Source organism: Rhinopithecus bieti, unplaced genomic scaffold (genome assembly GCF_001698545.2).
Source record: "Rhinopithecus bieti isolate Rb0 unplaced genomic scaffold, ASM169854v2 scaffold_5130, whole genome shotgun sequence".
Taxonomy (NCBI): domain Eukaryota; kingdom Metazoa; phylum Chordata; class Mammalia; order Primates; family Cercopithecidae; genus Rhinopithecus; species Rhinopithecus bieti.
In genome coordinates this window covers 1,047,721-1,061,470 of record NW_016804792.1, presented here as the reverse complement: position 1 = coordinate 1,061,470, position 13,750 = coordinate 1,047,721, and positions in this window count along the sequence as shown.

The following is a 13,750-nucleotide window of genomic DNA, read 5'->3' as shown; positions in this document are numbered from 1 at the left end:
CTTTCTCCAGAAGCTACTTCACATGGCCTGGAATCATTTGTCTGGCCTCCCAAGCAGTTATGATTCTGCCCTTATCACACTCTCTATTATGTCAGGGCTAGAAATGAAAAGTGCTAGTGAAATAAATTAATAAGTCATTAAATTATCTTGTTTGGAACTAGAGTTATACAAATGGATGATTTACTATGTGCTATACCATTTATAAATTACAAATGTAACAATGGTTAATTGGAAGAGATCCTCACATTTACAGGTACATATGAATATATGTAAATTCAAGGTGTTTTGGCATCTAGAGCTAGAAAAATGAGGAAATAAGTGTGTTAACAAGGCAGAGAGAGGAAAACCAATGAGGGTGTTGATTCTGGCTTTGTCCAATCACAAAACTGGTTTGACAATTTTTGATGGAATCAACCAGTGGATTTAGTCTAGCACCTGGTCAATTCAGTCAAAAATGTCAAAAACCCTGTGACCGAATTGACAGGTGTTAGACTGACTGACTGGTCAATTCCATCAAAGCAGTAGAACCATTTGTGCTTGTAGATACATTTCAGACCCAATATAGAAAAAGAGAATTTGGGGAATTAGCACTGAGGTAATCTCTTTGAGGGACAATTTGACTGGGAGAAGGGGAAATAAGTCATCATTCTGTAATATCATCCCATATTGATGGCAATTTTAAGTCACAGCAGTCCCCAAAACAAGCCTATGACCATTGTTGGAAATAAATAAAAGTTATTAATAATATAGTGTCCTGATGCCCCTTGTAGTTGACTACTGTGACTTGTTTGTACTTTATTTGAAAAGCACAGGCATTCAGGGGACCAGTTTTGACACTTCTGTTTTGCCATATACATGAATATCCATGAATGTGGCATTAGGACTATGGGTGGAATAGATCTACATTTTTATTATCATGGCGTATGAGTCTCAGAGATTAGATACAAACATGCCCATTTTAAATAGTTTCAACTCAGCACTTTCTCTTCTCACAATGATAATTTCTTAGTGACAGAGAGAAGGTCATTACAATAAAAACCTGAGACATAACAGGTGTTAAAAATGCTAAATATATTCACACCCCAACTTCTGGTAAGTGGTCCCCGTGCTTAGTATTTGGCCTATGGGGAAAAATACGAATTTTAAGAAACCTCATGATGGTCCCAGAGCATTCTCCTGCGAGACATGTGCATCTGCATAAAGTCTGCTACATTAGAGACCAAAAGGGTTGGCCTGCTTCTCCCACGGTCTTAAGTTAACGCTTGTCTTTGTGTAGTCCAGTCTTTTCTGAACTTGAAATCCAATTGGCCAACAATTAAAGCCAATTAGCACGTGAGGAAAATAAACCAAAGACTCTCTCCCTGTGTTTTCCATGGCTCGATAGAAAGCTAGTTAGCTCAAGGCATTAGCATAGTTGTGTATCAGGCCAGGCATATAACGGAGACTAGTTGGCTTAAAGTATTAGAAGACTGGGGTAGCGGCTGGCGCAGCAGAACTGTGTTATTCTGAGCTAACAGCTGCCAAACATTCTTGACAGGAGATGAGGCAGATGTCCAAGGACAATCAAAGAGAGAAGAAAGTTTAAGCCAACGTTTGCCTATCTCATATTCTCCGCTTGATCCTCAGCCTCAAAGACAACGCACAGCTGCTGCACTTCAAGGTCTAGAGGCTGATCCCAACTCCCAGGCTGCCCCCACACCCCTGCTTATTCTCTGAGAGCTGGGCTCGGCTTTCCTATCAAGCCTCCCTTGCAGGTCATCTTGTTGGAGAGAGTGGGACTTCTTGGTGACTTTTCGATATTCTGAACACTCACAATGTTTAGATCAAAATTCCACAGTGTGTGATAATCATAAGATTCAGGACTGCAAAAGCCTCTCTAGGACAACCCTAAATGGGCCAGCTTATCAGGACACAAGATAAGTGGTGGCCAAAACAGCGTGTCCTTAGAGGTAAGAAATCATCAGTTCAAATACAAAGTGAAGAAAAGAGGAGCAATCCATGTGAAATCTAAATGTTGGAGATCTACTCTCAGAGCTGCAGACATTTTGTTTCAGCATTTAAATAATATAAGGGATGTGGGGAATAAAAATGCAAGTACAAGTGTCCATTATGGATAAAGAAACACCATATGCATCTGTACTGAAAGCGTTTGCCAAAACGTTGGCGTGTTATCTCTCTTGGGGGAGAGGCAGAGGGACTTTATTTCCCATCAATGCTAAGAGGCATTTCATGTCCTATAGTACGGCAATATGCTTATTTACTAAAATCTTTTATTGTTATACTTTACACAGCATGTCAAAAATAGGCAACTCTTTCATGTTGTTAAACAACATCTGCAGCTAATGAAACAGTAGAATCGTCTCAAATAAAGAACCTGTGTCATTGTCAAAAATCTTTACACATACCATTGTTCCACAGAGGGGGAACAACTCAAAATTTTATGTTAATTATTTTTTTCTAGGTGCCCTCATCTCTCGTATGAGATACACACTTAGAATATTAAATCATAATTATTTGATCAAAGTATTAATCCAGATTTCACCCCATACTCATGAGTCTCTAGCCAGAGGTACCCTTTTAAATATATTAGTATCCCCAAAGTAAGGGCATAGTGTGGCATAATGAATGAATGAATGAAAAACAAGTAGACTTAATCGCATGCCAAACCTATTGAAAATACATACAAACAATGCTCCTATAATTGAGTTGCCTATAGAAGCGATAGAAAGCTGTATTTTAGAGGAGTACCTAAAAGAACACAATATGAAATAGCTTCTTTTAAAAGCACTAATTTGTTAGGAGTTCTTTTATTTCAACAAAAAATATCTATTTAAAAATAACTATTGGAATTAGAGAAGGTTTTAAAAATTACGTGTATTTCTACCCTGACGACTAATTACAGGGATAACTTTCACACATACTACCATTGCAGGTGCAAATATTTAATTATGTGTGCAAGCCAGGTGGTGAGGTGGTTCCTTAACTACGTGTTCAATTGTGTCTGCTCTAGTTGCCCCTTCAATTAGCTGTGGGTGCAAAAAACAGAGACCTAGCTGAGGCCCTATTAAAATGAGGCCTATATATTCCACAGCCTTTTATCTGTGAAGGGGGAAGGGGTTGTGCATTTTGTATTTATGTTAGCTGCTCCTAGCTGGGGCCTGGGGGAATCACTTTTGGGGAGCTAGTTAGCCCAGAGCAGCTGGACTTGTCCTGATAAGAATTGCACACAGTTGCATAAAAAGTAGTCCGCTCTCCTCCACAGCAAGTTTAGGTATTAAACCAGGCTCTCTCTTAAAAGCCACGTGGCTTGCTTATTCTAAAGGTGCTTGCAAATCACATGGAGGCTTTCCCCAGGAGATCAGAACATAAAAGTTTGTTCAAAACATTTGAAACAGGCAGGCTGTTGTGACTGAATCATTTTAATTATTTTAGCAGCTCTTCTTCACCCTTAGAGGTGAGGTTAAAAGGCTATTTAGGGAGATAAAACTATTATACACAATACGGTCTGAGAATCCGCGAGGTTAAGATTTGATCAAGGATGAGACTTTTGAAAAATCAACTTGGTGTTGAATCCTATACATTTGGGAAGGGGCTGGAGGGATTGAACTGAAAATTCAAAGTTAACAACTGAATTCCAGTTTTCCTCCGCTAGCTGTGTGACTTCGGCCTTATTATTTAACTTCTCTGATTCTCAGATTTCTGCCCTGGGAAATGGAGCCACTAATATCTGCATCATACATAATATCTACATCTACTAAAGTCGATGTACTTAAAGCACCTTGTTTGGTGCTAAGTCCAGGATGTGTGCTCCATAAAGGAAACTTCTTTGCTTTTCTCCAGAGGAAAAGAATGCTGAGAACATTTCTATTCAGTTACACAGCAAAAGATCCAGGGTAGGGAACTGCTAGACATCCTGGACATGTATCCCATTTTTACCCTTCAAAAGTTGATGACCATGTTCACATCTGCTGTGATGTATTATCGGATTTTTAGCTAGAGAAATAAATCACAGCCCTCTAAATCTTAATGTTTACGTCTTTAGAAAAATACGTTTCAATAACCCAACATCATTCCATTTTTAATATTTTCCTCAATAACCTCTGGCTGCTCATTCTTAGGGGAAATTCAGGTTTAGAAACATGGCTTTCAAGTTTTTGCTAGTAATTCTTATATTTTTATCTGGTTTTGAAACTCATTTATTTGCAGTTGCAGATTTTTAGGGTGGTTATAGGGTGCTATGTATGAAAGGTGATTTGAAGTGTTGTCTTCAAGTCCAGGGTTCCTAGTTACATCATTCATGCAGGGACACACATAGGCATTCATGCATGCGTGCACATACACACAGACACACATCCATTCCCTCAAGGCTGTACAATAATGTATCATAATGACTTGGATGCATGAGTCTGCAGCCTTTTGTAGGGAAAATACTTGACCTGGACACAAGGATTGTGGGAGTGCTAACATCAGGTTGCCCACAGAATGCTACATTATAATAATGATGCGTTTCCCTACAATATGTTGGCATGACCAAGGAAGTCATCAAACCTGGCATCAGGCAACCTCAAAGTAGTGACTCCTCCATTAGAAATCTTGGTAGTTATTTTCACTGCCTGGTCTGGATATGGGCATTGATGACATGACTTGAATGTTTGTGTCTCCTCCAAAATTCGTGTTGAAACTTAATTTCTAACTCTACAGTATTAAGAGGTGGGGTCTTTAGAGAGTGATTAGGATATAAGAGCTCTGCCTTCATGGATAGGAGTAGAGGTCCTTACAAAAAGAACTTGACGTGGGAGAGAGTTCTCCCTCTCTATCTTCTTTTGCCCTTCGGCCTTCCATCGTGCGAGAACACAACTTTGGCCTTTCTGCCATGCAAGGACATAGCGACAAAGTACAGTCTTGGAAACAGAGATCGGCTCCTCTCCACGCACTGAACCTGCTGGCATCTTGATCTTAGATTTTCGAGCCTCCAGAACAGCGAGAAATACATTTCTCTGCTTTATAAATGACCTAGTTTCAGGTATTTTGGTATAGCAGCACAAATAGACTAAAACAATTGAGGAAGGATTTGGGGATCTATTGTCTTATATCTTGGCCTTTTCTCTGGATAGAGATGAGCTCACTTAGAGAGTCTTTCAAATTCAGAAAGAAAAGTAGTTTGCTCACAAGATGCTTATATTTGTGATATAACTTGGGGTGGAGGTCATTCTCTTTGGAATGAACTCTGACTTCCCTTGATCCTGTTTCCTCTCTGGGGTGTGGAGGTGTAGGATGGGATGGGATTTCTGCTATAAGGAAGATAGTCACACAAGGCCCCATGCCTAGGTACCATCAAGTACCTTCCATTCACTGTGAAATGTGAGAAGCCAACTACTCCCCAAATAACATTTAGGCTTTGACAGTGTTTCCTCCCCCACCCCCATTTTCCAGCTCCTGTCCTAGGGAGCTTGAGGACAAATGCTTCTGGGTGCCCAGAAGTGACAGAATAAAACCCATTTCGAAAAGCTCTGGGAGCTTGATGAGACTTCCAGGTACGAGAAAATCGAATTGGTGTCCAACAATACTAGTTTTTCTGTGATAATTGCTTGCAATTGCTAAAACTTGCTGATGATAAAGAGAGAAAATAGAAAACTCTTTGTCACTTTGAATGTAAAATCATCATCATCATCATCACCATTTATTAAGAGATTACCATGGACCAGGCTCTGTGCTAAGTGCCTTGCATATCTTATATCTTTGATGTGTGAATTAAAAGTGACCTTGTGGAAAATTTAAAAGAATTTGGGTAAAAACCTCTAGTTATTTATGTACAGTGGGAAATTCAGTGTCTCTCCCTAAATTTCAGAGACTCCTCAGTTTTCTCTAATGTCTTTTGACCTAGTCTGATCTGGAGTTCTGACTTTTTTTTTTTTTTTTTTTTTGACAGAGCCTTTGCTCTGTCACCCAGGATGTAGTGCAATGGTGTGATCTCGGCTCACTGTAAACATCTGCCTCCCAGGTTCAAGTGATTCTCCTGCCTCAGCCTCCCAAGTAGCTGGGACTACAGTTGTGCACCACTACACCTGGCTAATTTTTGTATTTTGGTGGAGACAGGGTTTTACCATATTCCCCAGGGTGGTCTTGAACTCCTGAGCTCAGGCAATCTGCCTGTCTTGGCCTCCCAATGTGCTAGGATTACAGGCGTGAGCCACCGAGCCTGGCCTGGTTCTGACTTTTCTTAACCCTTCACTCTCACTGGCATGTCGCCTCCTGTGTCTCTTCCCTCTGTTTCACATTGACAGGTCCATGGACCATCTCTTTCTGTGACTTCTTTAGAAAACCCACTTGTAGAAAGCATTCGTATACACAACAAAGTTTAATAAGCTGGAATAAAAGAATTGCACCACAACAGAGCAAACAACTCAAAACTTAATGCTGGATTACTAGCCACTCCAGCTGACTAAGTCCCCCCCTCAAACTCCAGCTCTGAGACAGAGCAGCTCTCCTGTTAAACTAACATGAGGCATTTGGGTAAGTCTTTTGGACTTCAACTATGCTCAGAGTAGAAATGGGACGAGGAAGGTGGCTTGCTTCTGAAGGACTTACCTACTAAGTTGTAGGCTGCAGAGAAAGAATAGTTGACAGAGATGATTGGAGATATCCTTTATCGAATACACCAGGCATAAGAAAAGGTGAACTTAAAATCCGGCTTTCTGGCCAGGTGTGGTGGCTCAGGCCTGTAATCCCAGCACTTTGGGAGGCTGAGGTAGGTGGATCACCTAAGGTGAGGAGTTTGAGACCAGCCTGGCCAACATGGTATAACCCCAAGTCTATTAAAAATACAAGAATTAGCCGGGTGTGGTGGCACACACCTGTAATCCCAGCTACTTGGGAGGCTGAAACAGGAGAATTTCTTGAACCCAGGAGGTGGAAGTTGCAGTGAGTTGAGATCACACCACTGCACTCCAGCCTGGGCAATGGAGCAAGAGTCTGTCTCAGAAAACAAAAACAAACAAACAAACAAACAAACAAACAAAAAACTGGCTTTCTCTAAACACTTACAAAAGAATCAAAAGGACAATTGTTTTGGGTTAAAAACAAAACTAAGAACAGAACAACCTATCTATTGGAATGCTGGCTTGTAGAAAGAGTTCAATGCTAATCGTATGACATTTCCTCAATATGGGGTATCTTGTATAGTGTGTTGTGATTATTTTCAAAATCAAAATCATCATAGACAACTGGGTGTCTGCTTGATAACCTTTTATTTTATATAGTTGGGCCATTAGGTGGCATGTATATAGGGAAATGATTCTAAACTATATTTCCTGTAATACAACAATTTCCGTTTTTCTGTATTGATTATTTGCAACATACCAATTGGTAAACACAACATGTTTGGCACAGGGGCAGCCAATCAGGACACAGACAGCAGGAAAAACAATGAACTGGAAATGTTGCAATACCTTTCATGGGGCTGGATTTATTTACTCATCAAAAGCATTAATATCCACACACCCGTGTGAATTCTTTCCTTAGGTAGTTCTCTTTTTTGTAGACACAAGCATCAACTTTAAGAAGAAAGGTTTGAGGAACACCTGATTATCTCTTAGTTCCCAGAATAAAGTCACCAAGGCCCAGGAAATATCCAGGAGATAATAAATCAGTGAGTTTCCACAATGAAGGAAAGGGGAAAAATAACACAAAGGAAATTGAAAAGAATTAAATTTCAACTTTAGGTTTTGAAAGGATTATTAATACAAACAGCCTTAGGAAAAAGGACATGTTGGTCAACATTCCATACAATTAAATGTTATGCAAGTTTTTTTTTTTTTTTTTTTTTTGAGACCAAGTCTTGCTCTGTCACCCAGGCTGGAGTACAGTGGCATGATCTCGGCTCACTGCAACCTCCGCCTCCCAGGTTCAAGTGATTCTCCTGCCTCAGCCTCCTGAGTAGCTGGGATTACAGACACGCACCACTATGCCCAGCTGATTTTTGTATTTTTTCATAGGGATGGGATTTCACCATGTTGGCCAGGCTGGTCTTGAACTCCTGACCTTGTGATCCGCCAGCCTCAGCCTCCCAAAGTTCTGGGATTACAGGCATGAGCCACGGCACCCGGTCTGCAATACAACTTTGAAACAATGACACACATGCAAAAAGTCACCTTAAATGCTCGTCCTCAATTCTCAGGATGTCATTCATCTTCTTGGGACTGGCGAAGGCCTTTACATAGTTTTTATTTTTCTTCTTCAGTTTGCCGCTAACTCTAGTAATCAATAGCAGGAACAGAAAAGCTGAGGAAAGCCAAGAGGCTTCCATTTCTGAGCATCCCTCCTTGTCTGTTCCCTGTGNCCACTATGCCCAGCTGATTTTGTATTTTTTCATAGGGATGGGATTTCACCATGTTGGCCAGGCTGGTCTTGAACTCCTGACCTTGTGATCCGCCAGCCTCAGCCTCCCAAAGTTCTGGGATTACAGGCATGAGCCACGGCACCCGGTCTGCAATACAACTTTGAAACAATGACACACATGCAAAAGTCACCTTAAATGCTCGTCCTCAATTCTCAGGATGTCATTCATCTTCTTGGGACTGGCGAAGGCCTTTACATAGTTTTATTTTCTTCTTCAGTTTGCCGCTAACTCTAGTAATCAATAGCAGGAACAGAAAAGCTGAGGAAAGCCAAGAGGCTTCCATTTCTGAGCATCCCTCCTTGTCTGTTCCCTGTGGTTGGGCTTGAAATCCAGTCCCGCCCACAGAGAACTGCTTGTTGCCCCACCATTCCCAGCAACTTGCTTGGAACCGTGTGAGCTGTCAGTAGCTCGCAGGCTACAAAGATGTTGTGGGACTTTGAACTCTTTTTACCGTGAACTCAATGGACTCTTTCAAGCCCCTTATGAGCCTAACAGGTGAACTGCCAGCAAGGCTGCGGAGAAGTCTTGAGTGTTAGGGAAGGTGAGTTCTGGGTACAGTATTTCTTGTGTTTCTGTAGGAACTAGTGGAGAGAGATAATTGTGTGTGTGTGTGTGTGTGTGTGTGTGTGTGTATGGGTGTGTGTGTGTGTGTGTGTGTGTGTGTGTTATAGATTTTAACCATTTTAAAATGAAATGACTAGTCAGGTCTTGAGGTGAAACTGCAGTTAGATTCTCAGCCTTTCACAGCTACTGAGCAACTGTTCCCCAACCTTGGTTGTGAGGTGTGTCCTAAGTCATTTGTTACTAATAAAACAAAGTGCTATAGTTTGTGGGCAACTTACTGATATTATAAATTAGATTACCTTCTCCTAGAACAATAACATTCACACCAACTTGCTTTCTGATATGCTTTTCTAAAAGTTGCTTTATCTCATACCAATAAGCAGGTATATCGCCTATGCAAACTGACTTTGATAATTATAGATGAATATTTAGCCATTGACGTCACCTTTATTATTAGACTCTTTTTTCCCGAGACTTTCCTTATTGTAAATATCTGCATCCTATGATATTTTTGCAACAGTGGCTTTTGTACATGGCTTCATGGAGACAGATAAATGGGCTGTGAGGTCTCCCAGATGGGACTGTGACTTATTTTCTCATTAACCAAAAAGCCTAACACAGGCTCTACTATATAAAAGGTACTCAATATATTTTTTAAAAATAACTTTATCTCTTTAAACTCCTGCAGATATATTTTCTTTCCTTTATTTCCTTCCTTCTTTCTTTTTTTTGATGGAGTCTTGCTCTGTGGCCCAGGCTGGGGTGTAGTGGCACGATCTTGGCTCACTGCAATCTTCGCCTCCCAGGTTCAAGTGATTCTCCTGCCTCAGCCTCCTGCGTAACTGGGATTACACGCGTGCCACCACGCCAGGCTAATTTTTGTATTTTTAGTAGAGACGGAATTTCAACATGTTGGTCAGGCTGGTCTCAAACTCCTGACCTCGTGATCCACCTCCCAATGTTCTGGGATTACAGGCATGAGCCACCATGCCCAGCTCCAGCAGATATATTTCAATTCACATAACTAATGTGCTCATAAGCTGTAAGTAAACTAAGATTTTTTTCCCCCTTAACTGGATAAAATTTGAAAGAGGTGACTTTTTTTTTTTTTTTTAAAGGTGTGGTGGTTTGGAGTTGGGTTTCCTTTGCAGTCCAATACACTGCTCTCAAATTTATCTACTTTGTAAATCCATGACTTTATATGAAGTATTATTCTTGATAGCATTTGCCTTTCAAGAACAAGTGTTAGTAGATGAGGTAACTTTGTCTTTTTTTATTTTATTGAACTCATACTATTTAAGATATTTGTTCAAGTTAGTGGGTTGAGGGACAGCGCTCATAAAGGTAGTTCTAAGTGTAAAGTTCCATATCTGAGCATCAGTTTCCTTGTCTGCCATCAGCTGTTCTGATGATTTTTTAAATGAGGGAGTAGTTATGAAAGTACTCAGAGCTATACAAATATAAGCATAATGTCATGAGTGAGGTGCTCAGGCAGAAAGGCTGCATGCATGGATATGTAGGGGACACTTGTGCCCAAATTGCAGAATTACAGGAAGTGGCCAGGGAAGGGATATTACCTTGAACCTCTGCTGCAGCCTGGAGTGACAGACCATCAAGTTGGGGGAACACTCGAGAGACAGGCATGTCTGTGGAGGACTGACCGCCAGGGGAACCATTCCTGCCCCGTGTTTGTCATCTTAACAGCCTGCTGCTCATATCATTTGTCGCATCTGAAATTTTCAGTTTTATTTAAAATTCAAGCTGAAAAAAGTTTCCCCAGCCCTGCCCAGAATGTCCAGGTCGCATTCCCTGCTTGAGTCCTTGTGTGCTGTCTCAGTGCACATGGAAAAAGCTCTGACTGAAGCCACCGCCCTGGGTTGGAGCTCCAGTCTCATCATTCGCCTCACTTGACTTTGCTTCTCCATCTGCAAAATGAGAGTTGCAAGTTGGATGAATTCTAAGAGTGCGTTGATTTATATTAACATTAGCCCAAATAAAACACAATCAAAGACACATTGGCAGACAAATATGAAGATTACCTTTATCCCAAAGTTAAATAAAAATGACTTTATTTTCTATTTAGCATTCATCATACACATCGTAATTTTCTTCTTGCGACTGGAGAAATCCAGAGTAAATAGCTAACACACAGAAGGATGTCCTCTGGCTTTTACTCCTTCACTCTTTCCCACTAGGTCTCTGTCATTTGCATGTGTCTTCTCCAATATTTGCATTTTTAATCTGTGATGTCTCTTTTACCTGAATTTAAAGGAAGATGGTGTTTTCTCACCAGATTATGAAGTAAAACAAAATACGAATATAAAAAGTTAAACGGGAAATTGTCATCGTTTCATTGTCTTGGCTGTGACAGGGTTAGCAGAGTGTGCTATTTTAATGCAAGGCCACTACTGTACTCCAATTCAACCTTGCGTTTCCCAGAAAGTGGAATAATACATAGAGAAAGTGAACCACTTCTTTCTGTTGCAGTGCTTTCCAGTACCAGTGAAGTTGTGCCTCCACTTTCTCCTTACCAGGAATGTCCTGGGGAGGAGAAAGAAGGACAGATGTTTGACCTCTGCAGCAAAGTCTTATCTTGGGTGGAAGAAGAGGCTGATCCTAAAAAGCTGTCGATCTTCTCTTTCACATGTCTGACTCCTCAAATGAGTCCTGATGGTGAGAGAGAGAGAGAGAGAGAGAGAGAGAGTGAGTCAGAGAGAGCGCATTGAAACCTGTTTTAAATGTGTAACAGACCAGAAAGAAATTTTCTAACCATTTCATTTTCCAAAATGTGAATTGGAACCATGACCTGGAAAACCAAAACTATATTGAATGGAACCTCTGCTCCCCACCCGTCCCCAACAAGACATTGGCAGCATTAGCCCTGGTATTTATTGCTTATTTTAACTACAGTGCCTAGCAAGCACTTCCCCAGCCTGTATTGCAAAAAATATATGTGTATATAATTCATATACTTAATATTTTGCCCCAGCTTTCCTTGCCTATTTTACAGTGTTAGAGACTGTTTGTGTGTTTGCTATATATCAGTTGACACCTCTGTAAAATCTTTATATTGAATGCCTTTGGCAACTATGTGCCAAATAATAGCATTGCCATTTGTAATTTTTGTAGCTCCAGTTTTCCTATAAGCTTGGCTCTATGCATTACAAGTAGGAAGGGTTTAAAAAGCCTTATTGATGCTACTTTCTAATGACCTTCCTCAGTGATATGAGTCAAAATCACAATTCCCTGGCTTTCCTGTTCTTTTCTTCCGTTAAAGACTCTAACTAATTAAAGAAATGTGTCCTGTTTTGAAGATGCATTGCTCATAACACAATTCTGCTCCATGAGTCTCTCATTCTTATTCAACTTATTCTTAAGCTTGGGGCTTTTAGACATGCCTGTTGTACTCTATAGTGTCCAAAAGCATTATTTATTTTTATTTAAGACCTCCCTTCTTTCCTAAAGATGATTTGAGGTTGTTTACAGACAAGGTAATTAAATGATGGGGTAGACGAAATCACATCGAAAAGAAATCCAAAAATAAGTTGGATATGGATACAAATTTTACTCCTAAAGTGTAGGTTGATATACTTCTGTGAGTTAAGTAGAATGCAAACTCCGTGAAAGCAGGAACTTTGTTCACTGATGAATCCCCATTGTCAAGTTTAGTGTCTAGACATCAGTATGTGCTCATGTATAATTGTTATTTGTCGAACCAACATTAAATTCCATTTGGATTTTCCCAGAAGCTAACACCTGAAAGGAAATGTGACAGGATATATAAAGTTATTGTAGAATATTATACACTTAGAGCTCTGCTGGTAGTTAAAAATATTTCATCTTACAGATGAGAAAACTGAGAGCAGTGAAAGGACATGCCAAAGAGAAGTTCTAAAACTCAGACCTTTAGATTCCAAGGCCAGGGAGCTTTCTACTGTATTAATGTTGCAGTAAATAACCATGTTCACTCTATGCATGATAATATATTGATATGGGCACAGAGTATGTTTATGTGTGTATGAAGAGGAAATCGTTTTGTTCTGATTCATCTATAACCTCCGCCCATTCCCTCTGGAAGGGACATCCTTACATAGGTGTAATGAGGTCTGGAATATCTTGCATATGCCTTTATCTATACCCAGTTGCCCAAGAGCAGGCACAATGAAGTGATTAAACAGAGGCAGAATGCTGTCTGTAGTTACTAACCTACACCTGCTATATAGAGAAATCAATTTCTTAAAAATATTTGCATTCCCATCGATGTTCATCAGGGATATTGGTCTAAAATTTTCTTTTTTTGTTGTGTCTCTGCCAGGCTTTGGCATCAGGATGATGTTGGCCTCATAAAATGAGTTAGGGAGGATTCCCTCTTTTTCAATTGAATGGAATAGTTTCAGAAGGAATGGTACCAGCTCCTCCTTGTACCTCTGGGAGAATTCAGCTGTGAATCCATCTGGTCCTGGACTTTTTTTGGTGGGTAGGCTATTAATTATTGTCTCAATTTCAGAGCCTGCTATTGGTCTATTCGGGGATTCAACTTCTTCCTGGTTTAGTCTTGGAAGAGTGTAAGTGTCCAGGAAATTACCCATTTCTTCTAGATTTTCTAGTTGATTTGCGTAGAGGTGTTTATAGTATTCTCTGATGGTAGTTTGTATTTCTGTGGGGTCGGTGGTGATATCCCCTTTATCATTTTTTATTGCATCTATTTGATTCCTCTCTCTTTTCTTCTTTATTAGTCTTGCTAGCGGTCTGTCAATTTTGTTGATCTTTTCAAAAAACCAACTCCTT